The 27,073-nt window shown below is 42.4% G+C and overlaps 2 long non-coding RNA genes across 3 annotated transcripts; one reads left to right on the plus strand and one right to left on the minus strand.

Annotated features, from left to right (window-relative positions):
• Positions 1-1,414: 1,414 nt before the first annotated feature.
• Positions 1,415-27,073, minus strand: LOC122458150. The gene is made up of 3 exons (XR_006278031.1): positions 26,825-27,073; positions 21,458-24,488; positions 1,415-1,463 (listed from the first exon to the last, which is right to left on the minus strand). It is a non-coding gene; the product is annotated as an uncharacterized LOC122458150 (long non-coding RNA).
• LOC119863598 lies at positions 10,333-22,053 on the plus strand. Of its 2 annotated transcripts, XR_006278030.1 has the most exons (4): positions 10,333-10,571; positions 10,931-11,047; positions 18,712-18,923; positions 21,980-22,053. It is a non-coding gene; the product is annotated as an uncharacterized LOC119863598 (long non-coding RNA). The 2 variants fall into 2 exon arrangements; XR_005295658.2 differs by lacking the exon at positions 18,712-18,923.

Here is a 27,073-nt window from a genome sequence, read left to right on the forward strand (position 1 = left end):
TTAAACCCTTATCACCATTCATCTGGCACTGTATGAAGGATATGAAAAAAATATGCCTTCTCAGTTAGGAATTCACTTCCGTCAGTTGTCTACCAGACAGCAAGTCTATTAGTCTATTGGACTTCAGGGTATGATATAAGTCTTGTCTGTCTTCTAAGGCTTTTGCCTAAATGATTGATTTTGGTGGTGGTATGTAGTTTAGTGAGAGCTTTCTAGGGTTATGCACGTTATATTTTAACATTTTTCAGTCCCTAGAGATTATTTGATGAATGTTTATCAATTGAAGAAAATTTTTAAATCATCCTATATACTTCATACAAGACCCTCAGTTTATATTTGTGGATGTTTTTGAAAGGGTTGAGGCCTATTCTTTCCTTTGTGATGGCAAAAATTGCAGTCACAAAATGTGTCCTCCCAGAATTCATTGGAGGTGCATGTCACAGATCTCTTTACTACATATTTACACCCACAATTCATGTTCGAAAAATATATATCTCAATTCATATGAAATAAAATTCCTACTTGATGGGGTGTTGTGAGGAGTAGATATCATTTGCAAAGCACTTTGATGTAAAGTATTATTATTAGTGATCCTGGTATTGTCTAGGAATGTTTGCCCTAAATTTGGAAGATTTTTTTAAAATAAAAGTTTCCTTTTAGCAGAAGTCATTGTAGTCGATATTGGTCCCACCTGTTTTCCCCTTTCTTATGGTAAGTGGTAACTGCTCACATGGGTAGTCCCTTTGAAATCACTCTTATCTCTGATACTGCCTTCTTGTACACTCATCTTCTGGTAGTGTTAAGTGTCTCGGGAAGGTTATCTGAGGCAGTGGTGACTACTCATCATGAGCAAGAGCTGAAGAATCAGTCCCTACAAGCTAAATTGTGGCATTTAACCACAATCCTGTGCTGGGGGTCGTGTGCAGCCGCACCATGAAATATCCTAAGTCTCTGAAGCAGAATGCCTCCCACACAAGATGGGTATGAATTACAATTTTTTTTGAAAAAAATTTTAAATGATTTTTAAAATTCATGATTTTTTTATTTAAATCTTTTTTTAATTTGCGGGTTGCTGATTTGATTCTTTCTTTCCATTTTATAGTCAAAAGTTGCGAAAGTGGCTGTTTTGTACTTGTTTCTTGAATTATTTTCCTAATTGTTAGTTTTCAGAGTAGCAGCCATGTTAGTCTGTATTCGCAAAAAGAAAAGGAGTAATTGTGGCACCTTAGAGACTAACAAATTTATTTGAGCATAAGCTTTCGTGAGCTACAGCTCACTTCATCGGATGCATTTGGTGGAAAATACAGTGGGGAGATTTATATATATTTATATACATGTATATAAATCTCCCCACTGTATTTTCCACCAAATGCATCCGATGAAGTGAGCTGTAGCTCACGAAAGCTTATGCTCTAATAAATTTGTTAGTCTCTAAGGTGCCACAAGTACTCCTTTTCTTTTTGCTAATTGTTAGTAGAATTTCAAATTTTCCATAGAGATTTTTTCTTCTTCGAGGAAGTTTTGTAGATAAAATACTCATCCATGCTGAAAAAGACATGTCCAGGGCCCCATTAGTATCTTAACTGTGAGAACAAAAAAACTCAAACACAAAATTGATAAGTAAATAGCCACTGCTGAATTTGTAACCATCTTCTTCCAATGAGCTGAGTATCCACATGCCAAGAAAGCAGAAATGCTTCAATTTGGCTACTCCTCCTTTAGCCTTTGCAGGTTGAATTCTTGGAAACTTGTGCTCCTAAGGAACTTCAGTGATTTTGACAATTCCACCTGTAGGTGCTAAAATATGTGTTTAAAGACGTACCTTTAGGCTCCTATTTTGAAAATATTGGCCTATGTGTATAAAAGAGCTCAGAATAACTTTGCTAATGTATCAGAAATCAGAATAGCTTTTCATTAATACCACTGAATTTTGTTTTAAAGTGACAAATTTTATGTTACTACATGCTAATAAAAACATTATTTTAACCCCGGCTGCTGCAAATATTTATACACATGCTTAAGATTAAGCATTTGACTAGTCTCACTGAAGTCAGTGGGACAATGCGTGTGAGTCAAGTTACCTACCTTAACATTTGCAGAATCAAGGCCATTGTTTTCAATTTATAAATTAAAAAAAATACCCTGGTAGTAGTGGCATTTTGCAAACCAGCATTTATAACTGTGTTCATTATAAACTGTGCCCTAAAGTTTCAAAATTACAAATTAGTTCTACAAACCCTGATTTAAATTAAAAAAATCAATCAATCAATCAGGAGCTTTAAATCAACCCACCCTGGTTCTAGAACTTCTTGCTTGCACTGGAGGGAGGGTAACTTTATTAAGAGATGTAGCATACTCCTCTGCCACAGGGCCTACACATACGAGTGAAGTCATGGTGTTCCCATTCCTCCCACTCTGCCCCCTATTTTGCAAGCTGTGCCTGCAAGTGGAATACGTCACCTGTAACCTGTGTCCTCCCCTCTGCATGGGGACTGTGTTCTGGATGGCACTCGCATGGGATGCACAAAGAGAGAGAGCACATACCTCCATCTCTCACTGTGTGGTCATATACACTGTGGGGGACACAACTCAAGAATTTTTAGCCACAACAACTGAAACCAGCAAGAGAATTTCCATGCTTTTGATTTATAACCCAACTTCCCAGCAAATGACAATAGCTTCACCCTTTCATCCTAATACACTAAATCAAATGACACACGTGTATGCATTTCTAATCCCCTGTCCAGCATTATCATAAAGAGCATCTTAAGCTCCCTTTTCATTAGTATAATGCTGTTATTAAAAATCTTGTGTAACCTCTGTTGTGGTATAAGGCAATTCAGTAAATAGCTGCAACCATTTTTAAGTAGCTAAAAAAGCTTTGTGTGCCTGGTAATGGATGTCAAAGTCCTTCTTCAGGATTTTTTAAAACCTGTTTCCACTGAAAGTCTATCAGTCAGCATAGAAATGACATGTAAACATTTACCTTTCAAAGCTGATTACGCGAGGCCCACAGAGTGATTTGTGTGCAGGGTTCTCACTTTAGAGCTACCCTGTCAGTTATATGATTAAAAAATAGAATTAATCATACCATCCGGGCATACAGAAAAAGCACAAGGAGTCAGAAAGCTCCTCTCTCTCTGTTTCCTTCATCTGGAGCACAGTGCATGGCTTCAGGTCAGCATGTACTGAAGAGATTGTTTCCCACCAGATCCTTCTAATACACATGCTGTAACGTCAGGATTAAATCCTAAAGCACTTACTCAGGGGTGGGCCTGGCTCTTATTCATGTTAGTAATACTTACTGTGCAAGTAGTGCCACTGAAATCACTGGGGCTACTCACAGAGTAACATGAGTTAGGGCTGAAGATTTGGATCTTTTGTTTTTATTAAGTCTTACCCATCAGAACGCCCACTGACAGAGTTAGTAAAGTCTGACTGAGAATGTCAGGATTTGGCCCTTGGATCTAGTGAACACACTTGCTAATTAATCAGCTCTAAAACCAATATTAGGGAATAGACCAGAGGGAGGGTGCTTATGCAGGGATCTATTGCATCCTACAAAGGGTGAATCCTCCCCTGTGACCAGGTAAGCTGGTTTTAGGGCAACATTGTCCTAACACACCAGCAAATCTCCTGCAATGTTTTGTTGTTGTTGTTGTTTTTGTTTTTTTACAACAGACATGAAATACAAAGCATTGGCAGAAATATTTTCAATTGTTTTCCAAAATGACACTGCCTACATGACCACGATTGAGGCAGACTTGGAGAGGACAGGCTGAGAAAGAGTGATTTATATTTTGAAAGACTCACACACTGTTAAAGTTATCTTTTCCCCCTGAAAAATGCAAAGGGGCAAAATTGGCCCTCAGATGCATTCCACTGAAGTCACCTGGAGGACTATCGACAATCTACATTATGACGGCAATTTAGTGAAGCAGTAAAAGCTAGTTATTATTAATTTATTCTCTGCATATGGTACAATAACTGATTTCTCCAAAAGGATCAAGGGCTGCATTACTGTACAGGAGTTTCTTGAGTAAATATTGTCAAGGAATTTTGCTGGCAAATCACATACAAAGCCCAGCAGAATGAACAAGAAGTATACTTTTTCATTGATTCATAGATTCCAAGGTCAGAAGGAACCATTGTGATCATCTAGTCTAACCTCCTGTATAATACAGGCCATAGAACTTCCCCAAAATCATTTATTTTGGAAAAATATTCAATCTTGATTTCAAAATTGCCAGTGACAGAGAATCCACCATGACCCTTGGTATATTGCAAATCCAATGATTACAGTTAAATTCATTTCTTCCTTTTTCCAGGGTGAAAGGGGGAAGGGAAGCAGAGCCAAGGCTCTACCCACTCTCTGCCCATCTCTGTACTCTCGCTTAGAGTGGAAGAAATGGACATACAGGCCCTGCTCTCCTCACTTGCACCACGACCCATGTTGTGGAGGGTGCAAGGGGATAAGTGAAGTTGGCCAAAAACACCTTTACACCACTCTGTGGCCCCCTGCGGTGAGTCAGAGTTTAGCTCTTTGAAAATTTCCCCTCCAGAATCTGATACTTTAATGGCTCATCTTAGACAGGGCTCAATCCTGCTACATGGTGAGGGCCGAGGACCGTCAGGGTACATCTACACAGGGATAAAAGATCCATGGCAAAGCTGGCCAAAGCCAGCTGACTCGGGCTCAGGCTGCAGGGTTAAAAATTGCTGCGTAGACACTGGGGCTCGGTCTCCAGCCTGAGCTCTGGTACCTTCCACCCTCGCAAGGTTCCAGAGCTTGGGCACTCAGCCCCTCGCAGGATTGGATCCTTAATGAGGCAAATTTCCATTTCCATATAATGTTTCTAATTAAAGTGCTGACGGCTTTGGTGCTTTACTGTGAGTTTGCAGGGTTTACTTCTCCATGATTAAAAGTGCTAGCAAATAGCTAGGTATTATTGTTCATATGTAACACTTGCTGCCCTGAACAATCACACTGCAATCAGTATTTGCATGCTTGGGCTTTAAGGTAAAATGTGAATTTGCTCACTGAGACCTCAATGTGTGAGGCACTGATGCTTCCTCTACTCACAGCTCTGTATTTCCAGTTTTAGAGCCAGATTTTCCACCTTTACTTGTGATGAGTAATACCTTAACTCTGAACTGACAACCTCAAATATTAAAAAATGATAAGTCAAGGCTCCCAAACTCATGATATTGTCTTAAAAATCATGAGATTTTTAAAATGATAGTTTGGGGTTCCTTTTCTCTTTTACTTCTGTTTTTTTCTGAGCCTATAGTGTGCTCTGGGATTCACATTTTCAAGCTTTTCTCTGCAATCCTGAAGGCTAGAAATTTACTTTTGTTTTTTAAGCTTGCATCCTGGGCTTCATGAAAAACACCAAATATCACAAGAAATGGCAGTACTGCTGCATTGATTTCAGTGGGACTACTCACAAAATAAACTACTCCTCAATATAAGGATGGCAGAATCTGGCTCCTACCTTTTAATTTGTATTTTCAAATCCAGCTCTGGAAGCACTCAGATCTCCTAAGAATTTAATTGTAAGTTATAGACAGATATAAAACTTTACAGATACTGAAAATCACAGCACCTTTGCCACTCCAAAAGATTCGAAAAAGGAAATGGATCCCCAAAGAGATTTTTTTTTAAAAGGTATTCTTCTAAAAACAAAGGTGCTATTATTGATTCTATATTACTACATGTTAAACAAGACCTTGTCCTCAAAATGTAATCTCTGAAATGAAGTGCAATGGAAAGTATTTCTTATATGTGCACAAACTCTACAAAAGCCCTTCTAAATCAAATATTACCACATACCCAGCTGTATATGTAAATAGTTCTTGGGTGGTTGAAACAAACTGGTTTCATTTTTTGCCACACAATGTGGCATGAGGTTATTTCCTCAGAACCACATATCCAGTTATTGGTTTTACATTATACAGAAAGCTGACCATGATGCGATGACTAAAATGGAGTAAAATTAAGTTCTGCTCCTTCCTAATATGAACCAATGGGAAATGAATTAATTCCCAATGGATGTTGAGGCTAATTTCACAAGGCTCAAATGCAGAGCCCTCCTATTCCTCAGGGCCACAAAGGCCCACAGTGAAACTGATGCAGTTTTGCTGCCTGAGATGTGATGAGATGAGAATAAGATTTCAGACCCTTGCATTTCAGCGCACATGGATCCCCTGATCACTGCTCTTGTATATGGATTTAGTAGCAGCCGCACAGTAACTTTGCTGCTGCCCTGCCCAGTAAGTGAGGGATAACTGCATTTTATCCAGTCAGGCTTGGTGAGGCGGTAAAGGAGATTTGCTCTTCATGAAGGACTTGGAGGCCAGGTGACAGCTGAACATAAGTGGGCAGGAAGTACGAAGTTCCCTGCAAGTCTGAAACTCCTGGAGGAGGGTAATGTTGGCCAGGGATACAGAGAGTGATAGCCTTATTTTTAAAGAGGGGCAGAAGGAAGGAACAGAAACTGAACAGATGGCAGAGGGCCTTGATATGCTGCCAATACCTGTCCCCCACACTGCAGAATGCTGAGGAAGAGTGTATGTGCTCTCAGTATGCTTTACAGTTTGGACCATTGAGTATTGAGCTAGCCTGATGCCAATACAGGACCTTTGCTAGCATTGAGGATTGCACAAGTGGGGCTCAGCAACAGACAGACGTGAAAGTAAGCCGGTACGCCCCAGTACAGTGTACTGGCAGGAGCCGATGCACCGTACCGGGGAGGATTGGCTTCCCCAGGTTCAATTTAAAGGGCCTGCAGCTCCCAGCACTGGCTGGAGCCCCGGGCCCTTTAAATTGCTGCCAGAACCCTGCTGCCGGAGCCCTGGGGTAGCAGCAGCGGGGCTCATGTGGCAATTAAAAGGGCCCAGGGCGGTAGCGGCAACCGAGCTCTGGGCCCTTTAAATTGTCCCCGGAGCCCCACCGCTGCTTCCCCAGGGCCCGGGGCCCTTTAAACTGCTGCTGCTGTTACCCCGGGGAAGGGGAAGGAGGCACTTGCCAGTACAGGATGGGCCGGGTCTGGCTCTGACCCCCCCAGCCCCGCCCCTTCTGCCCGAGGCCCCGCCCCTTCAGGGGGCCAGAGCCAGCCCCAGCCCAGCCCCATACCAGTAAGTCCCTAGACTTACTTTCACCCCTGGCAACAGATGATAAATTCACTTACGTTCCCCTGCCCCCAATCCCTTTCTTTACACAAACTCTCTTTTCTTGTCTGTTAGGACCAGGATAGGAGTCATCATCATGGTAGCTATGATTTTGACAGTTCTAGGAACAAATATCAAAGGCTGGCTGAGTTCAGGAGCATTTCTTGCCTTACCTCTCTGTAAACGGGGAAGGAACTTACAATGCAAAACTGAATGCAAAACTGAATGCAACTCTTTGAATGGTTTCTGCTCAGACATACTGCAGCTGAAACCCCCACCAAAAGATATGCTTGGTATCAATCCTCCACTGGTTACCAACTCCAAGGATGTGATACTCTTATTGCACGCTTCAAGTAATTCCAGTGAGAGGTACTTCTGTACTGTGATGGCAGGATTCATCTGCAAATACACAAGTAGCAGCAACAGAATTGTTTTAATGGATTTCTAAATAGGAACTAAAAGTTTTAAGTGGCTGGGGTCCAGATCTTTATATTTTCATTTCACAGGATAATCAGCGCTGTGCTTTGGGGAAGAGGGCAAGCTGGGGGTGCCTTGACAGTGAGAGAGATAGGGGTAACTTGGAAGAAATGGTTCTATGAAGAGTCATTTTAAAAGTGGTTTCTAAGAAGTAGAATCCACCTATTAAGTCAACTTTGAGCACATCTCATTTACTTTTTTCCTCTGATTTTGGAAACAATATTATCAAAAAAACCTGTAAACTGAAGTCCTGTTCACACTATTAAATGTCACCTCCACTGTGCCCATCACACTGATGCCAGGGCCCCACTAATAGCGGTGTGACTCCTGACACTAGGGCATGCCATAGGGACATATTCTCCCAAAAACAAAGGAACTAATTGACCTCCAGTCTCCAAACAACTTTTCTCAAGGTTGTCAGTGAATTGCAGCACAGCTACTTCAAATTACTACCACGTTAGGGAGAACGAGAGTGAACTTTGGGTGCTTTATCCCACCCAGGTTAGTGGTGGTAAAGCAAAGCCGTCATCCCATGGCAGCATGGAGAGCGGGAACACAGTATTCATGTACCTATGTTTAAGTCAAATCTCTCTGTTTTAACATTACAGCTTTGGCTCCTTCAACTTAACAACAACAGTTTAATGAAGTTCATGCCACTGGTTGAGTCTGAACACAATTGCACGTTTCTTATTAAAAAAATTTCCCACACATTCAAATTTCCTGAGACCATCCCAAATTGTATTGAATACTATAAAGAAGATCTTGACCAAAGGCATCTACTTTCTGCTTTTTTCAGGGTTTTACATAGCTGCAAGTACCCCTTTGCTAACAAAATTTCTCTAATGCTGGGCCCCTGTGAATATCTGAATGCCCTCATCTCTTGTTAAAACCAACGGGATTCAAAGGCACTGAGCACCGTCCAGAAAGTATCAGTACCTTTCACAATTAGGTAATTTGTCAGGACTACATGTTACCTTTCTGCAGATCCCAGAGAGCACGGACGCTCCAGAATGCTGTTAAATGATGCTTTGAACACATCTAAGAAGAAAGGATGGCCTTGTGGTCAAGGCACTGGACTGAAATGATGGGTCTGTGCTTGGCTCTGCTCAAAAGTTCCTGTATGACCATGAGCATATCATTTAATCTCTCTGTTCCTCAATTTCCCATCTCTAAAATGTAGATAATCCCACTTTCTTACTACAAGTGGTGTTCTAGGAACACATTCATTAATGATTGTGTGGTGCTCAGATAATATGGTACTAACGGTCATATAATCACAAGGGAGTACAAGTATCAGGGTGTGAGGTCTTAAGTAACATTTTCCTACAAGGCATTTGATCTTTTTCTCTCTCTTTCCTACCCTATACTAGAGAATGTAGTCAGATAAAGATTTATGTGAAAAACAGGGGTTGGTACCAGGGCATATTTTACTGTACCTTGGATTAAAAATATTTCTCTTATTTTACAACTGATGTATGTTCCGAGGCCTGGGTTTTTCAAGGCATTCAGGCATGGCTGTGCTGAGTGTCACAACCCCTTACTGATTTAGGAGCCTAAATCTCATTTTCAAAAGGCAGCTAGGCACTTAGCAGACTGTCCCATTGAATGTCAATGGCATTTAGGAATTTAGGAGCCAAAATCCCATTGACAGCAAAGGGATTTAGTCTTCTAAGTGCCTAAATCTCTTTTGAAATGAGATTTAGGCTCCTAAATCAGTTAGGGGTTGTGACACTGAGGACAGCCATGCCTGAATGCCTTGAAAAACCTCGGCCTCTGGAACTAATGGTAAATTCAATTTAATAAAAACAAAATAACAGGGTAAACCATAATCTTTTCATACTGTGCTGTACAGATGCCCCTTGAAATATCTGAGTTTAGTGCCTGATTCTACCTCTGAGATATGCAGGCAGAGTGTATCCATCCCACACAGGGGTGTTCAGCCACCTCTACACCAGTATGCCCTCAGTCCCCAAACTGCTCTCCATAGCCCAGGAATCCTCATGGGGGAAATGGATGGGCAGGGGAGGATTAGGTCGGCAAGAGGTGTAGTACATCAACTCCCTTGCACTCAATCCTCAAGGACTTGTAATGCAGTGAGGAGTTTGCAGCCTTCCTTCCATAGTGGGGATCCTTTTTTATGGGGAGCCATGGGAGCAGCCACAGCCAGGATACTCCCTGGCAGCATGGTTCCAGTGGAATCATGCTACCAAGGACCAAGACCAAGACCAAGACCAGAGAGTCTGTGGTTCTGTGAGTAGAAAGGCCTAACGTACCACTGATCCCTCACAGGCTAGTGAGTGAGGGGGACAAATACACTCTAAACCCTACGGACTAACAAGGGACAAATATCTGTGAGGTCCCCCTGCAAAGATTTCCCTACTCTTTAGCTCCCGTTTGTGGGTTTCCTCCCACAAAAGGACAATCAGGCTTTCAGGGATCTATATTTTGGGGGCAGGAAGGTCACTGACATTATGGGAAACTGAGAGAATTTTGTTCACAAGTGAACAAATAGGACAACATATTTATTTGCTCTGACCTTTCCCGCAATCCCGCTGACTCTCAGCACTGCATGTGTACTTTCGTAAAACAAAAACAAGTGCAAGCTCAAAAGGGAAGGAAATGGCAAGGCTTATGTTTTCCCTACTTCTGCAATCACTTTTTAACATGCAGTATAATTGCCACGATGACATGTGCTCATGCAGATAAGAAAGAAAACTGTTGTAAAACATGTACCTATACAGTCCTGAAATGTTGCATAAGTTACCCACAGACCACAAATAACATCTCCTCCGCCACTCGAAAAAAAGAGGCTTTTGAGTACATGTTGTCTCTCCATGCTCCAGAGTAGCTTTTCCTCCTCTAACGTCGGACACATACCTTCAAACACATGTTGGGTATTCAGTGAAGAAGTCAGGATAAATAGCGTGAGTGTATTTGCCTGGGCACGCCTGTTTACTGAGAGTGACCACCTACTGCCTTCTCTCTACATAGGATCATTTTCATTAATGAGTAATACTAATCACTGATTAATTTTTGTTAATACAAACAAATAGCATTTTATTATTATTAATTATTATTATTATTTCCAATAGCATCACAAAACTGCCTGGCAATTTCCCATAATAAAAGAAGGTATGGTGCCTGTCCCAAAGGGCTTGCAGTCTAAGACCTACAGACCCTTACCTTGTTTGAACATGGTTGTGAAGAATTAAGCTGGTGTTTTGTCCTAAGTTGTTTCAGTTACAATGTCCTCAGGGTACCTATCCCACTGTTCCTGTTTCAGTGCCCAGAGTACAGCATTTTGGGAGTCTTTACAAGGCCACCAGTGCACTGCAGAACTGTAGAGGGAGGACTCATTTAATCATTTCAGCTTGTCTACATTCAGACTGGCACTAAACAGGTTAGTCTGAGACAGTTAAGCTTTAATCAATTATTAAACCCGCTGAAAGTTTGTTTGTTTTAACGGGCTATTAGATCTTTTCCAGGCTGTTTGGGGGCATTTGTGTGTGAGACACAGTGTTCAACTGACATTCTAGGGATTTAACCAGTTTAATTTCTGTTATGTAACCTGGAAGTCTCCTTATTGGGGAATTACCACAGTAATGCAGAAACTCTCGAATAATGATGCCAGCATAAGCTCAATTTAACAACAGAAAAACATCTATTTATTGTTGGAAGAGGTTGCGGCATAGAGCTGGTCAGAAAATAGCTTTTCTTCTGCAAAAAATTTAGAGACTTTTTGTTGAAAAACCCCCCAACATTTCCAGTTCTGAGACAAAAGATTGAGTTTTGGCTGAGTTTAGACAAAAGTTCAAAATTTTCTACGCAAAGCAGATACTTTTTGTAAAAATCTCTGTCAAACAACAGTTTCAAGGGAAAATTTTTCACTGAAGAAATGTTGCTTCAGCTGCTGGTACAAACGGTTTTCCTCTCCCCAAGGCATGAAACACACACCTCAACTTCCTCCCAGTGTTACTTCCTCAGCGAGGGGTCCTTCACTCTTTAGGGGCTGTCTGGGGATGTTCCAAGAAACACACTCACCCAGATAAGACAGTAGCTCTTACACTTCTCTAATGTAGATCAGGTTTCAGAACCCTGCCCACCTAGTGTTCAGAGCCCGAGCTGCAAATCTACACTGCTGTTTTTAGTGCCATAGAACACACCTCAGTCAGTAGACCCTGTCTCTGAGATACATGGCTGCAGGTTTGAAAACACAGTGGAGACATATCCTGTGTTGCATTTTGAAGGAAATGTTATAGCTTCCATAGCCCCTTTCATTTGTTTGTGTCTTTTAGATTATAAACCAATTATTGCCTCTCTCTCTCTCTCTTTTTGCACAATGCCCAGCAAAGTGGGACCCTAATCCTTATTAGGTACTAACATAATATAAATGTTGAATAATAAATAATAATCATTAATTACATCTTTGCTTCTTTCAGCATTTTGGGGTTTTATGGCTTGCCCTTCTTTTACTTTGATGCTTATCGATGCATCCTTAAATTTATCTTCTCCCACAAAAATAATCCCATTCACAAGGGAACCCGAAGTGGTCGTTTTATCCCGAATGTTGGTCTTCATCATCTTGAGTCACCATCCTGATTTACAGCATATTTTTAGGTTTGCCAGTCACTGCAAGTACAATGACCACCTTCAGGCTTGTAATGCAGCCCTAGTGGCAGTGAGCATGTGAATGTCAAAGGGATTATTCATCAATAGAGGACTTAACATTTCACTTGAGCTCTGTTGGAACAGTATCAGCCTCTGTGCTTGTTTGTTAGACTCATAATATTCTCAGCATCTAGTGCAGGGGGTCTCAGAACACATTTTTTGGTGGCCTCAGAATGCAGTCATCAACTCTTGCTGGTGGCCGCACTGACACTTTTTCCTAAAATATTTAATTAACTTTAGGAAAAACAAATGAATATGCATGTATACCAGGGGTCTTGAACCTTTTTACACACAAGAGCCCTTTCTGAATTTAAGTGCAACCCAAGATCTACCCAGCCCCTTCCCCGAGGCCTCACCCAGCTCACTCCATCCCTCCCACCCCATTGCTCGCTCTCCGCCCCCTCACTCACTTTCACCGGGCTGGGGCAGGAGGCTGGAGTTCGGGACAGGGTGCGGGGTCTGGAGTGTGGGAGGGGCTCTGGGCTGAGCCTGGGGCAGGGAGTTGGGGTGCAGGAGGGGGTGAGAGATACAAGCTCTGGGAGGGAGTTTGGGTGCAGGAGGGGGCTCCAGGCTGGGGCAGTGTTGGGGTGCAGGTTGCAGGCTCGGGGAGTGGGCTCAGGGCTGCGGTAGAGGGTTGGCGTGCAGGAGGGAGTTCGGGGTGCTGGCTCCAGGAGGGGGCTCAGGGCTGGGGATTGGGGTGTGGGCTCCCGTCGGGCAGCACTTAACTCGGACGGCTCCCGATCAGTGGTGCAGCGGGGCTAAGGCAAGCTCCCTACCTGCCCCGGCCACACATGGCTCCTGGGGGGGGCACATGGCTTTGCGCACTGCCCTTCCCTGCAGGCACCGCCCGCGCAGCTCCCATTGGCCACAATTCCCTATTCCCGGACAATGGGAGCTGCGAGAGCAGTGCTTGCAGGCAGGAGCAGTGCATGGAGACCCCACCCCTCCCCCGGGGCTGCAGGGGCATGCTGGCCACTTCCCGGAGTGGGGCCAGGGCAGGCAGGGAGCTTGCCTTAGCCCCACTGCACCGCCAGACTTTTACAATCTGGAGATTGCGATCGACTGTCAGAGGCTCCAGGATTGACCAGTTGATCGCGATCAACCGGTTGGTGACCACTGATGTATACACATCCAGATCACTGTAATTTATTTATTTAGGTTTATTTTGCAGACTCAATAATAAAAATAATGCTGTGAAAAGTGATATTTGCATGTTTGTTAATATCATTTTTCACAGCAAGTCCTGGCAAATTAAGACCTGGATGGAGTGGGGGTGGGGTGAGGCAGCAGAAGCCAGGGGCAATGGATGGGAGGGCCCCACCACCGCATGGTCGAAGGTGTGTGTTGGCACCTGAGACTGAAGGTTGGCGCCCTGGCCCAGCACCCACAGTTGCAGGGCCGGGGATTGGCAACCAGAGCCGGGGATCAGCATCCGCTGCCACGGAGCCGGGGGTCAGCACCCGGAGCCGGCACCTGCTGCTGTGTGACCAGGGCCAGGGGTCGGCACCCAGAGTTGGTGCTTGGGGTCTGTGCCTGCTGCCGCACGGTCAGGGTAGGGTAGGTAGTGTCCAGGGCCAGCACCCACTGCAGCCTGCTGCTGCATGGCCTGAACTGTAAGGTGACGTCCAGGGCAAGCACTTGCTGGAGCCTGTGGTTGGTGCCTGCTGCTGCGTGACCAGGACTGGGAATCTGCACCCAAAACTAAATTCACAGAAGTAATTACTGTGTACGTATATAGCATAGACAGAAAAAGAGAGAATATTTTTTTTCCTTTGCAGGACAGGAGCATCTGCATCACAGGATCTATTTGGCAGTAACAAAAAGTAGATTTTCAAAGAAGCAAATATTCTAAAAATAAAACTGCCCTGCACAAACTGAATGGGATCATGTGACGGGAGCAGGGGCAGGGAAGGAACATAGTCATAGTCTATGCTATTTAACAGATATCTAACACAATCTGTAAACTGATGCAGCAGCTATGGGGAGGAAGAGCTAGCAGGCGTGACCAAGGCAAAAGTTCTGCGAGGACTGTAAGTCTAAATAAAAGAGGAAGTAGAATGTGAACAATGCTGGAATAAGGAGGCAATCTGCACCTGCTCCTTGCAAAATATCTGGCAGCAAAAGCAGTAACAAAATTTTAAAAAAATTCTGGAAATGTCAGTGTTGATGAAAGCAGGTGAAAAGCAAATGGAGAGGAACACGCCTTTTGAATAAACTGATCCCAAATATATTGAGTCCAAAAGGTTAGGGGCCAAATTCTGCTTTCTAATCAAATGGCACAATTCTCATTGACTTTAGTGTGAGCTGAACATGTCTATAATCAGGGGCAGCGAGTTATATGGGCCTGTGGTGCCCAGGCTACAGGAATTTCAGGGCCCTGGGGCCTGGCTCCACCAACATTTGGAGCCAGATCTCTCTCCCATCCCCAGCTCCTGGCTGCTGCCCCTCGTGCCGCACCTCCCATGCGCTCGAGGAGCATCCCTGCCTGATTGAGAGTGGGCAGCTCTGGCTGCCCTGCCACTCCGTTCTGCTCTCCCTGGCCTGCACCGCCAGCCGCTACTGCCTAAGGCTAGGCTACAGCACAAGAGCAGCGCCGGCAGCAGGCTGCGGCAGGTGGTTGCTGCTCCATCTTAGGAGGGGACGAGGCGCACACATGACTAGCATCTCTCCTCTCCCCTGGCACCCACTGGGAGGTGATGCCGAGGGGGCTTCCAGCTGGGAGACCTCTGGACCTTATTCACCTGAGCAGCTGCTGGGGCTTTGGTGAGTGTCTGACCCTGTGCTCCGTGCCCCGCCCCCCACACCGCCCCCATCCACAACCACCACTCCTGCCCCACGGTGGGCAAGGGGCAGCCCCATCCCCCGTGAGGCTACGGTGAGGGGCAGCAGGCTGCAGCAGGGGAGGAGGCCACATCCCACCCCCAGCACTCAGACATCACAGGGGAGGCAAGGAAGTTTCCTGGATCTGAGCAGCTGGGGCTTGGGTGAGTGTTGTGACCCCCTGCGCCCCTCCACCGCCCGCAGTCACTGCTCCTGCCCCATGCTGGGCAAGCGGCAGCCCCATCCCCCAGTGAGGCTACGGTGAAGGGCAGCAGCAGCAGTAGGGGAGGAGGTGCATGTGTGATGGCAGCCAGCCCCCATCCCGGTACCCACCACAGGGGAGGCGAGGGGGCTTCCTGGACCTGAGAGGGGCCGTAGGAGCATGTGCAGTGACAGTGGTGCAGGGTGAGTGTGCTGCTGGGGGGGCCCCCTCCCCCGGAGCTCGCTGCTGCCAACAGGGAAAGGGTTGGGGGGAGTCCTCTCTGGCCCTAGCCCCGGGGCAGCCTGTCCTCATCCCTGGCCCCACCCAAACCCCCGAGCCCGTACCCCCGGCCAGAGACCTCATCCCAGTGCACCCCAACCTTCAGCCCCAGCCCTGAACCCCCTCCTGCACTGTGAACCCCTCATCCCCAGCCCCACCCCAGAGCCCTCACCTGAGGGAAAAAACATGCAACTTAAATTTGGCGGTCAGTTTGGGGTATGATTGTGTTTAGCACAATACTTGATTATTTTACACCCTTTAAAGTATATAATTAGTTGTATACGGGTACAAAAAATATAATGTATTGAAGCAGGTGAGTGCTGCTTCTGACTTTTCACTTTTAATTGGCCCTTGTAATCTTGTGGTGCCAGCGCATTGTAGCTTCATTTTATCCCAGCAACAAATTCTTGATTTGTAGGGCCAGTAATAATCAACAATGGATAAATTCTTAATAAAGTTACCCAGAGAAAAAGAAGAAACAGGTAATTCATCAAGTGATGGCTTGAGTTTGACACCCAGCTTTCAAACTGAAGTTATACAAAAGAAAGATGCGGCATATCTACAAGATAAGAAAAGAAGTTTTCAACAATCTTGGCTATCGTGATTTATGTGGTTGGAGTACAATAGCAAATTAGACAGAGCATTTTGCTCAGTCTGCAAAAACTATTCTGAAAAAAAGATCTTAATATTTTCTACAAAGGCTGAACCAACCAACGTTTATTTTGTCCGGATTTCAAGATGGGAGACATGCATTGTGTGGTTTTACATCACATGAAAAATCCTCCTGTCACAAGGAAGCAGTAATGAAGTAGGCTGCTCTGCAATTGCAGGTACATGTTTCTGCACTAAGGTCGGCCAGTTACAGAAAAGAATCACAATCAGCTAGGAAAACTCTGCACAACTGTTTTAACAGTATCTCAGTCCCTAGCTCAACAAGGCATAGCGTTACGTGGACATAATGAGAGTGGTTCAAATTTGATGCAGCTCTTGTTGCTACGCAGTACAGATTCCGAGGAACCGAGACAGTGGCTTAGTCGCACAAAATACAAGTATCACATGAGGTTATTAACGAAATAATCAAAATGATGGCGCAAATTGTGCAAAAGATAAAGGCTTCAAAGTTTTATGCCATTGTAATGGATGAGACTACTGATTTGTCAAGAAAAGAATAAGTACGTTTTTCTTTAAAGGTTCTTTTCTAGTGAGGACTGGGATATTTATGAGGAGTTTATTGTGTTTTACCAAACTGACACAATGGATGCGGCTTCTCTTTTCAAAACTGTGGAAGATACGCTTCTCAGATGTGATTTGCCCTTTTCTGATTGCCAGGGGCAGTGTTACGATGGAGCCAGTAATGTGTCCCGTGAATTTATTGGTGTCCAAGCCAAACTGAAGGATCGAGAGCCAAGAGAGGAATTTGTGCACTGTGCTGCTTCCCTTAACCTTGCCATGCAGGATGCCCTGCATAATATTCAAGAAGGTCGTGATATGTTTTCAATGGTGAACAATCTCATCAATGCCTTCAGAGAGTCACCAAAGTGAATGGGAGCATTCTGAGAGTTTCAGAGTGAAGGGGAGCCTTCTTTACGATCATTGTGCCCAACGAGATGGACACTAAGGATTAGTAGCATTAAATCACTGTTCCACAACTACAAGCCCATGATGAACTGCCTAGATGAATTTAGTTACTCTTCCGATGAATTTGGCTCAAAGTGTAGTGGATTCTCGAAGCAACTTCAATCTTTTTCAACTTACTTTACACTGACAGGTCTTGTGAAAGCCCTGGGTCCTGTAGAAGAAGCTAATGCAAAAATTCAAAGCCCAAACATGTCACTGGCAAGCGTTATGAAGAAAGTTGGCCTGTTGCAAGAGGTGTTGAGTGGGATGCACACTAGCTCATCATACAATTGCTTCTGGGAAACAACAGTAGAGAAGGCAAGAAATCTTTATTTAGATGATTCCACACTCCTGAGAAAATGCAAGCCACCGAGATGGCTCAACCATGGCAGCCTTCCTCACACCTTCAGTGACCCCAAAGAGTATTTCATCAAATATATGTCAGGATCATTGATGTTTGCAAAGTTGCCATTGAACAGAGGTTTTCAACAGTAAAATTGGAGAAGCATTTAACTATGGCTCGAAACAGGACAATGTCCCAAAAGTGAAGTTTTCCATGGTGATATTAACACGGAGAAGCTATCTCTTCATTTAGAAATCTTTAGTGATATTTGCAGATCGAGAAATTGCCAGCTTAATTTGGTGAGCGAAGTGAAGCAATTTCTGAAACAAAATGAAGGCTTGAGTGACATGTTGTCAGAAGTTACAATTCTCCTGAAATTATTCTACATAATTCCTACTACAACCTGCACCACTTAGCGATCATTCCGTTACCTGCGCAGACTGAAAAATTATTTGCGAACGACAATGGGCCAAGAACATCGAAATCACTTGGCATTTCTTCACATTCATAAGAACTCTACCTCTGAACTGGACATTGCAAGTCTCCTGAATGGCTTCATTTCAGGAACCAAAACACGACAAAGAACATCGCAAAAGAAGGGGCTATATTTGTTTTAATTTTAGAAAGTATTTGCTTTTGAGGGTTATTGATCCAAGAGTGTTTGGTTGTTTCTGTATTCAAAAGAGTATTAATAAAGTTGATATTCTTAGTTAAATAATTTTTCTTATTATAACAATATTGTGCAATAAAGGGAAACTGTTAAATGCTTACTGTTTCCAATCCATTTTTACATTATTTAAAAATATATATATCGGCTTACAAGTTGGGGGGAGGGGTGGGACTTAGACCCATTCTGGGCATCACCAAAAATTATACAAACCTGCCGCCCCTGTCTATAATTTGGGTCTGTGTGTGCAAAGAATGCAAGAGCAAATTTTAGCTCCACAGGTTTGTAACTGATGATATTCAAAACCAGTTTGAAACACCTGTTCATTGTCACTATCCAGACATCTTCTGTACTGCCTGGGGAATAGTCCTGCAATACTGGGCAACATTCCCACGGACTTGAATAGAATTTTTCATGAGTGAGGGCTACAGCTCTTGGTGCTACATTTTTACTTTTTTTCATTTTCAGAGTTTTCTATCATTCAATAATATATTAAGCACAACTGAGCAAACCGCAATGCAGCTTTAAAAGTGGGGATTATTTTTCCTGCTTGAAGTGGTAACTGCCCCCAGAAATGAAGCTGTAATGCCACTGTAAGCAAATGTAACCAATATTTCTCCCTGGGATTTAGTATAGAACACAGATTCCAAATTATTAACGTTTTCCTGAAGTCATCTCAGGTAGGTGACTTGTTTTAGGATCTGATGTTATTGCCATTTCACTTTTGGTGCATTCGTTGGGTTATTTTTCTTTTCTGTCCTGCAAAATATTATAGTATTTATGTGAGAATATATGTAAATGCAGAGCATAATATATGTATTTTTAGTACATTCTGTTCCCTCAGCTGTGCTTGGGTAACCTGTTAAGCTTCATTTCCTTGCTTCTGCATGATCATAATGCACAGCATGAAGAGATGTTTGTAATTTGATAAAAGAACTGTGAAATTGCACATCGGCTCATAGAAATAAAAAAAATCCTGCCTAAACACCAGCAAAGAGAATGCTGTCCTGTATACAGTTGTTTAATTTAAGAGAGTGGAGACTATGACTTCACCCATTGTAAGTGTCTGAGAACTGTATAAGCTTTTCCTTTTAAGTAGATCAATATTTAGATGTTAAAAACTATTTCCAGTTATTCCTTTTAACCCCTTTCGCAGAGTCAATCAGCTGTTCAAAACATTATTCCTTTTTTCATGAAGAGCTTCTCATAGTTCAGCATCATTTGATGTGATATAACCTTAAGAGGTTGCAGTCAGAGAAACAGAGCATAGCTCTGAGCTGAAATTGGGGCAAAAAAAAGTTATCCAGTGTTTTTCAAAGATATACAATGAATACATGACCAGATCCTCAGTCTGTATAATTCTGCATAGATCTATTGAAGATCTGAGCGTTATTCTACTGCAATGAATTTTTGAAACATTTTCTGAATCAGTAATCTTGTTTCATCTACAGTCCCTTATTTTTACCATCCAATCCCTCTACCTCTTGGCTAGCAGGGGCTCAACATAACACTAGAAATGAGGAAACAAAATGGGTGACAGAAATATAGAATGTATTGCAGTTTATTAATACATCTGATATTACTCAAGCTGTGGGTGGAGTGTTTCTTTAACAAGAGAACTCCTCTTTTATGCTCAATATGCTGAATCTTCATTCTGGACACAATTCAACAAGGTCCTTAAGCCCATACCATTAAGCATGCGAATAGTCCAGTGATTTTAATGTGACTATTTATGTGTTTATGCCCTTTGTTGAATTGCAGACTATTTTGTTTATTATTTAGCATATAAAATAATACAGTGAATTTTAACAAGAGGAACGACAATCCCACCAGCTTCCTTTCTATTTCATCTTTGCCTCCACTCACATTAAATATGATATGGACTCTTACACTGTGAATATTCAGTCCTTATGTGGGTGGGATTTTCAAAAGAGCCCACCACTAGCCTAACTTTGATCCCAGTTAAGTTAGCGATAAAACTCCCAATGAGTTCATTGGGGGCTGAGTTGAGCCAGCGCTGAGAGCATTTGAAAATCCCTCCCTATGGGGATATTCTGACATTGAATTTCCCTTCTCCAAAAAACATGGAGTAAACCAAACCACTAGAGAGGTACCCCATCAGTAATGAAACCAAATGGGGAAAAACTTATTAGGATACTCATCCTTCTTCTCCGGGCTGGACAGGCTTGGCTCTTGGCCCAAAAGGTCAGAATAGGCAGAATGGGCATTCCTATTCATCCCCCGAAGAACTGGGATGCAACCCATGCTCTGGCCACACATGCCCCACGCTGTCATTTATACAACATGAAAGAGAAAAAATAGCTGCGAAGATCAATCATTCCCAAATACAGATGACAGATAGTGACTGGGAAAAGACTTAAGTTACTTAAGTGACCAATAACAGGGCTAACACATCATTATGGGGAGGAAAATAGTGGTGGTTCTCCCTCCAAACTCACGTAACCCATTCTTGCCCCTGGAATGAGACATCACTTTGAGAAGCAATGAAACAATTAATATTATTGTCATTTAAACGGTTACCAGTAGGATTCAGTCTGTATGCTCTATTACAATGAATGAGACCGTTTGTTTGTGTCTCAGACCTATTGTTTCAAGCTGCTTGCAGACACCACTGTAATTTGTTTGCATTTGGTTGCCAGAAGGGGCAAGTACCTGATCAATGACATAGGGCAACCAGGCTATTCAATACACAGCAACCCAGACTGTATAATGCAACTTCAGAAAGAGATCATAAAGGCCATCCATACATCTACACTTCCAACAGAGGAGGATCATCATTTTCCACAGGGAAGTACAAAACTTTAGCCTGTGTCCAATGGGACCCCAAACTGTCAGAAAGGAGCAAACCAAATCAGGCTATAAAGTTACAGCAATGGGACTGGAAAATAACTTGACTGTGAATTGTTTCATCCCACCTTGGATTCAACTTCTGGAGTGGGCAACAGCACCACCCTGTATACTCTAATCTACTTATTTTAGCTACTTTTACCACCACACTTATCATTTGGACATCTAAGTACTAGACAAAACAATGACCAAGGAAGCACACACACACACACACACACAATGTTGTTTCTCTCATCTTCTCCACACACAAGGTGTCAATTTCAGTGTGATGGTGTTTTGGTTCTTTTGTTTGGTTTGTTGCTTGTGAGTTGCTCAGCTTGCACGGGATGCTCAGCTTGCACTCTACAAAAAAAGGAGTGACCCAAACAGGCTGTTTGATTAACTTAGTAAAAACCAGATCAAAAGAATCAACCAGGCCTTTATATACACTCATCTTCCCTCCCAGTCTCAAAAAAAAAAGTGTTGAGTTTCTTCAAGACTCCTAAAATATACAAACATCCATAATAATCCACTCTGACTCTTGCACAATATAATAATCACTGAAGAAAGTGTCAGCTCACAGAGCTGCTCCTTGACATCAGTCTACCTTTCCTATGGAAGAGTAGTGCTAAGATTTTCAAATACACCTGGGACAGATTTAGACATTCAATTCTCTTTCATATTATTTGCAAATTAGGCTTCCAAATTCCTTAGGTGGCTTTGAAAACTTTTAGGCTAAAGTCTAAAACAGGAAAAAAATTCTTGGGCAATTAATTTTATCATGAGCCAATCTCCTTTTGTTGCTCTAGTAGTTTTACAAGTATGAAACACACAGTTCTGGGGCTAAGAGGACTCTCTTTTTTTTTTTTTTTTTTTTTTTTGTCAACAGGAAGTGTTGCTGCATTGATTGAAACTGAGCCGGGAACAGAGCAGATGTTAAAAACTTCAGCAACCACATCTTAAGAAGAAACAAAGAAAAAGAACAACAAAAAAGAAAAGAGAAACTACTGACCAGATTCTGGTGGCTATCTGAGCTGTCATAGTAGCTCCTGTGCCAGCTCTTCCACAACTCTCCTTGCTGCTGACAGAGACAGTTTCCTTGTGCCTGCTGATTCAAACCTCTGAGGCCACTGACAGCCAGCACAAGTTACAGCAGCCCTCAGGCTATTCTAAATCAGATCAGGGCAGCAGCCTTGCATATAGACTCTCCAGGATCAGAGCTGTGGAAAGTGAGTTTAAATCACCTTTGCGCACCACCCTGAGATGCCCTGTGCACAAGAGCTGGTCAGACATTTTCAGATAGAAAATTTTTCCGACAGAAAATGGCATTTTGGTGACGTTTGTTGATTTTGATGAACTTAAAAAACAAAACAAAAAATGGAACATAGCATTCAGATAAAGTCAAAATGTTGATATTGAGAAAGTGAACGTTTTCAAAAGAATGTTGTGATTCTCCAATTTGAAATGACTTTTCATTTCTATATGTTCACATTTTATATAATATAATATAAAATAAAAAGGGTCAACACTGGAATAAATGTTTCAATTGTATCAAAATGAAATGTTTCTGTCAACCAGAAACTATTTTTTTCCCTAAATTTCATTTTGTAGAAAATTTTAAACAATTTTCTTTTCACTTTGTTTGCAAATGTTTGAAAAATTCAAAGTCATGAAATTTTCCTTGCAAAAAAACCCAAAATATTTGGTTCCTGCCCAGCTCTACTGTACACTCTTCAACCTTGACTGGGCTTCAGTCTCCAATTCTTGCTCTCTCTCTGTCTCCTTAGACTCCAATAAACTGTGATTTTAAATTCTAGCTTTATCCCTGTTATCATCAGATTCATTCAGTATCTCAACCAGAGAGATATACGGACTATAAGTTTTCCAGGCCACTACCTTAACACCATATACCTTCTGGGAAAGGCATTCCAACTTCACCTTCTCAGTAACAGCAATTTCTCAAAAACAGAGAGATGGAGTCACTTCACAATGATCAGTGGCATTCATTGAGCTGCCCACAATTCTATTCCATTTTATATAGATAAGGTTCTTATACTGCATTCATCACTATAGCATCTGAGTGCCTTCTAGTCATGTATTAAGCAATGTGACTAACTGTTCTTATCGGTGACCACATCTTTTTGCTGAGTGTTACAGAAAAATTTAGAATCCAGCAAGGTGCATGAATTAAAATTATTCTTTCCAACATGCATTATCTTGCATTTTCCTTCCTATCTTGGATCTCTCTGAAGCCCCTCTTACTCTTCTCTGGCCTTGACAACCTAAATAATTTTGTATCTTCTTCCAATTTTTAATGTCTCATTGCTTACTGTTTGTTCCATTAATAAATACATTAAACAACACTAGTTCCAGTATAGAATTTCACTTTGCATGTGCTATGACAGCAGGAAACTGGAGGTCATATTATCTGATTGCATTTGTTTATGATTTGATGTCCATGCACAAGGGAGATATTGACCTGCAGATCATAGGGGATGTGTAGAAACCTCTGTGCACCACTTGAGCTCTTATCTCAGGTATCAGAGGGTCTTAAGTGGTACATAGTGCCTTGTGTGGTCCTTCAGCACAGGATTAAATTGTTTCTATAACGAGCTATGCCTCTCCATTATACATTTATACCAGACACTTGATTCTGAAGTACTTGTCTATAGCCTAATATAGCACACCTGGTGCAATGTGCCCTGTTTTTGAAGTCCTGCTGTAAGGGACCTAGGCTAAAGTGATCATCCTTTCATTGGGTAATGCTGTCTTCATGCTAGTTCATTTATAGGCCCCCTCACTGCTTGGCAATTTCACTAAATTGTGCTGAATTATATGCATTTATACTCATCAGGGAACTACCTGGCTCAATAAACTCATTAGTCCCTAACATCAGACTCAAGGAAAAGGCATCTGACTTGTTAATATTCCTTTACATCTAAATCACAATGGTTTGCTAGGGTAAAACAAAACAACAAAAACCCAATATGAATATTAGTAAATTTTATATTCTGCTACTTTTATTGGTTATCTCAGTTAGTCTCTTTACTGGGCTTCTGTCACATTTCAGGCAAAGTAATCCACAATTTTATTTTATTTTTATCATCATCAGGCTTGATTTCATGTAAAATATCTAGAATATTTTTCTATGACATTATTCCAAGCAATTAATGAAATTATACATTTTTTTGTTTAAATACTAAAGTCTTTTACACCTCATTGTAAGAGCCCTCTTTTTACAGTTACACCCTGCAATCTCACACTTACATTGTCTGTACACCAATAGTGAAAGTTTTATGGGAAAAAGTTGTTCATAAAGTTTCATTACATTCTTTCCAAGTTCAATTGCAACCGATTTTCAATAAATGCTTTACCTCTTCCATCCCCCGTTCTAAGGACTGATTCGTCAAGCGTGGACAAAATAGTTTTGTTTAATTTTATCAGATGCCAGACAGAAAAATAGAGAAAAACATTTTAACAGTCTTTGGCTTGTTATTAGAGCTTCATTGTGAGGAACATTTTAGGTGAAAGAGTGTTTCTGAAGTATAGTAATTGAATCTTGTCCTATCTTTTCTTTGAGACCACTACAATGAGGTTAATAGTATACATAGTCATCATAATAGTAAATACTTATGTTATGGTAGCACCCAAAGACCCCAGTTAGGATCGGGATCCTATTGTGCTAGGGTGGCAATGTATAAATATAGAACAGAGGCATTCCTGCCCTATACAGATTACAGTCTAAAGACGCACACAGACAAAGGATACAGAATGGGGCTACAATACAAAAGAAAAGACTATGATGGAAAATTGACAAAGCTTTGTGAGTTATACAGATTCTAGGTGGTTTTGGGGGCACGATCTGAATCTTTTAGTGATAATCAATGGAAAGATGCTCATTGATGTAGATGGGCTTTGGATCAGGCCTAAATACTTTATTTGGGTAAAATGTATTTGAAGTACTTGGGTGGAGAAGGTGGGAGACAAGAGTAGATCTTCCCAGTGATCTGAAGCTAGCTGGGCCAGGGATGCAGTTGGAGAGAGAATACTCTTACAGAAGAAGATGGGGAAAACTTTACAAATAAAATCTTAACACATTCTGACTTTTCCCTTAAGCCACATGGGGATAGGGAAACAGAACTGTAGCAGCCAATTGGTGGATTTTCCTAAGCCATTCCACCTGCATGAGGTGGACAAAGGTTTAGGTGGCATGTGGGGAGTAGCCTTTACTGATACTTCAGAGATGAGCAGCATGTGCTTCCCCTAGAAGCTGGAAAGGTTAAGCAGCTGACTGACCCCAGACCCCAGGGGCTGACGCACTGACCGCTATTCCTACCTACGTGCCTCTAGCTTTCATCCAGATCATACCACTCGATCCATTGTCTACAGCCAAGCTCTACGATATAACCGCATTTGCTCCAACCCCTCAGACAGAGACAAACACCTACAAGATCTCTATCATGCATTCCTACAACTACAATACCCACCTGCTGAAGTGAAGAAACAGATTGACAGAGCCAGAAGAGTACCCAGAAGTCACCTACTACAGGACAGGCCCAACAAAGAAAACAACAGAACGCCACTAGCCATCACCTTCAGCCCCCAACTAAAACCTCTCCAACGCATCATGAAGGATCTACAACCTATCCTGAAGGACGACCCATCACTCTCACAGATCTTGGGAGACAGACCAGTCCTTGCTTACAGACAGCCCCCCAATCTGAAGCAAATACTCACCAGCAACCACACACCACACAACAGAACCACTAACCCAGGAACCTATCCTTGCAACAAAGCCCGTTGCCAACTCTGTCCACATATCTATTCAGGGGATACCATCATAGGGCCTAATCACATCAGCCACACTATCAGAGGCTCGTTCACCTGCGCATCTACCAATGTGATATATGCCATCATATGCCAGCAATGCCCCTCTGCCATGTACATTGGCCAAACTGGACAGTCTCTACGTAAAAGAATGAATGGACACAAATCAGACGTCAAGAATTATAACATTCAAAAACCAGTTGGAGAACACTTCAATCTCTCTGGTCACTCGATTACAGACCTAAGAGTGGCTATCCTTCAACCAAAAAGCTTCAAAAACAGACTCCAACGAGAGACTGCTGAATTGGAATTAATTTGCAAACTGGATACAATTAACTTAGGCTTCAATAGAGACTGGGAATGGATGAGTCATTACACAAAGTAAAACTATTTCCCCATGGTATTTCTCCCCCCCACCCCACCCCCCACTGTTCCTCTGATATTCTTGTTAACTGCTGGAATTAGCCTACCTTGCTTGTCACCATGAAAGGTTTTCCTCCTCCCCCCCCCCCGCTGCTGGTGATGGCTTATCTTAAGTGATCACTCTCCTTACAGTGTGTATGATAAACCCATTGTTTCATGTTCTCTGTGTGTGTATATAAATCTCTCTTCTGTTTTTTCCACCAAATGCATCCGATGAAGTGAGCTGTAGCTCACGAAAGCTTACGCTCTAATAAATTTGTTAGTCTCTAAGGTGCCACAAGTACTCCTTTTCTTTTTGCGAATACAGACTAACACGGCTGCTACTCTGAAACCTGTGCATTAACACTTACTTAATGAGGCTGGGTTTTATTGCTTTCAAGATTAGTTTTCTGGAATTTTAAAAATATATAATATCGCAAAGAACTTAAACATTACAGGACTATGGCGTAGATTTGCTGCAGTAATACAGACTGAAAACACTCACCTGGTAAGAAAGAGGAGAAACCCTGCAATACATGTTAATATTCTGACACATTGAGGCAAATTGTTTACCGAAGCTGTTGTTAGGTGGCTGGCTCTATAAAATAGCTGTGTTGTGTTGCTAAGCTTTTCTAGTTGAGTAACACAGAATCATAGAATTCATGGAAGGGACCTCAGGAGGTCATCTAGTCCAACCCCCTGCTCAAAGCAGGTCCAATCCCCAACTAAATCATCCCAGCCAGGGCTTTGTCAA

Source organism: Dermochelys coriacea, chromosome 11 (genome assembly GCF_009764565.3).
Source record: "Dermochelys coriacea isolate rDerCor1 chromosome 11, rDerCor1.pri.v4, whole genome shotgun sequence".
NCBI classification, from domain to species: domain Eukaryota; kingdom Metazoa; phylum Chordata; order Testudines; family Dermochelyidae; genus Dermochelys; species Dermochelys coriacea.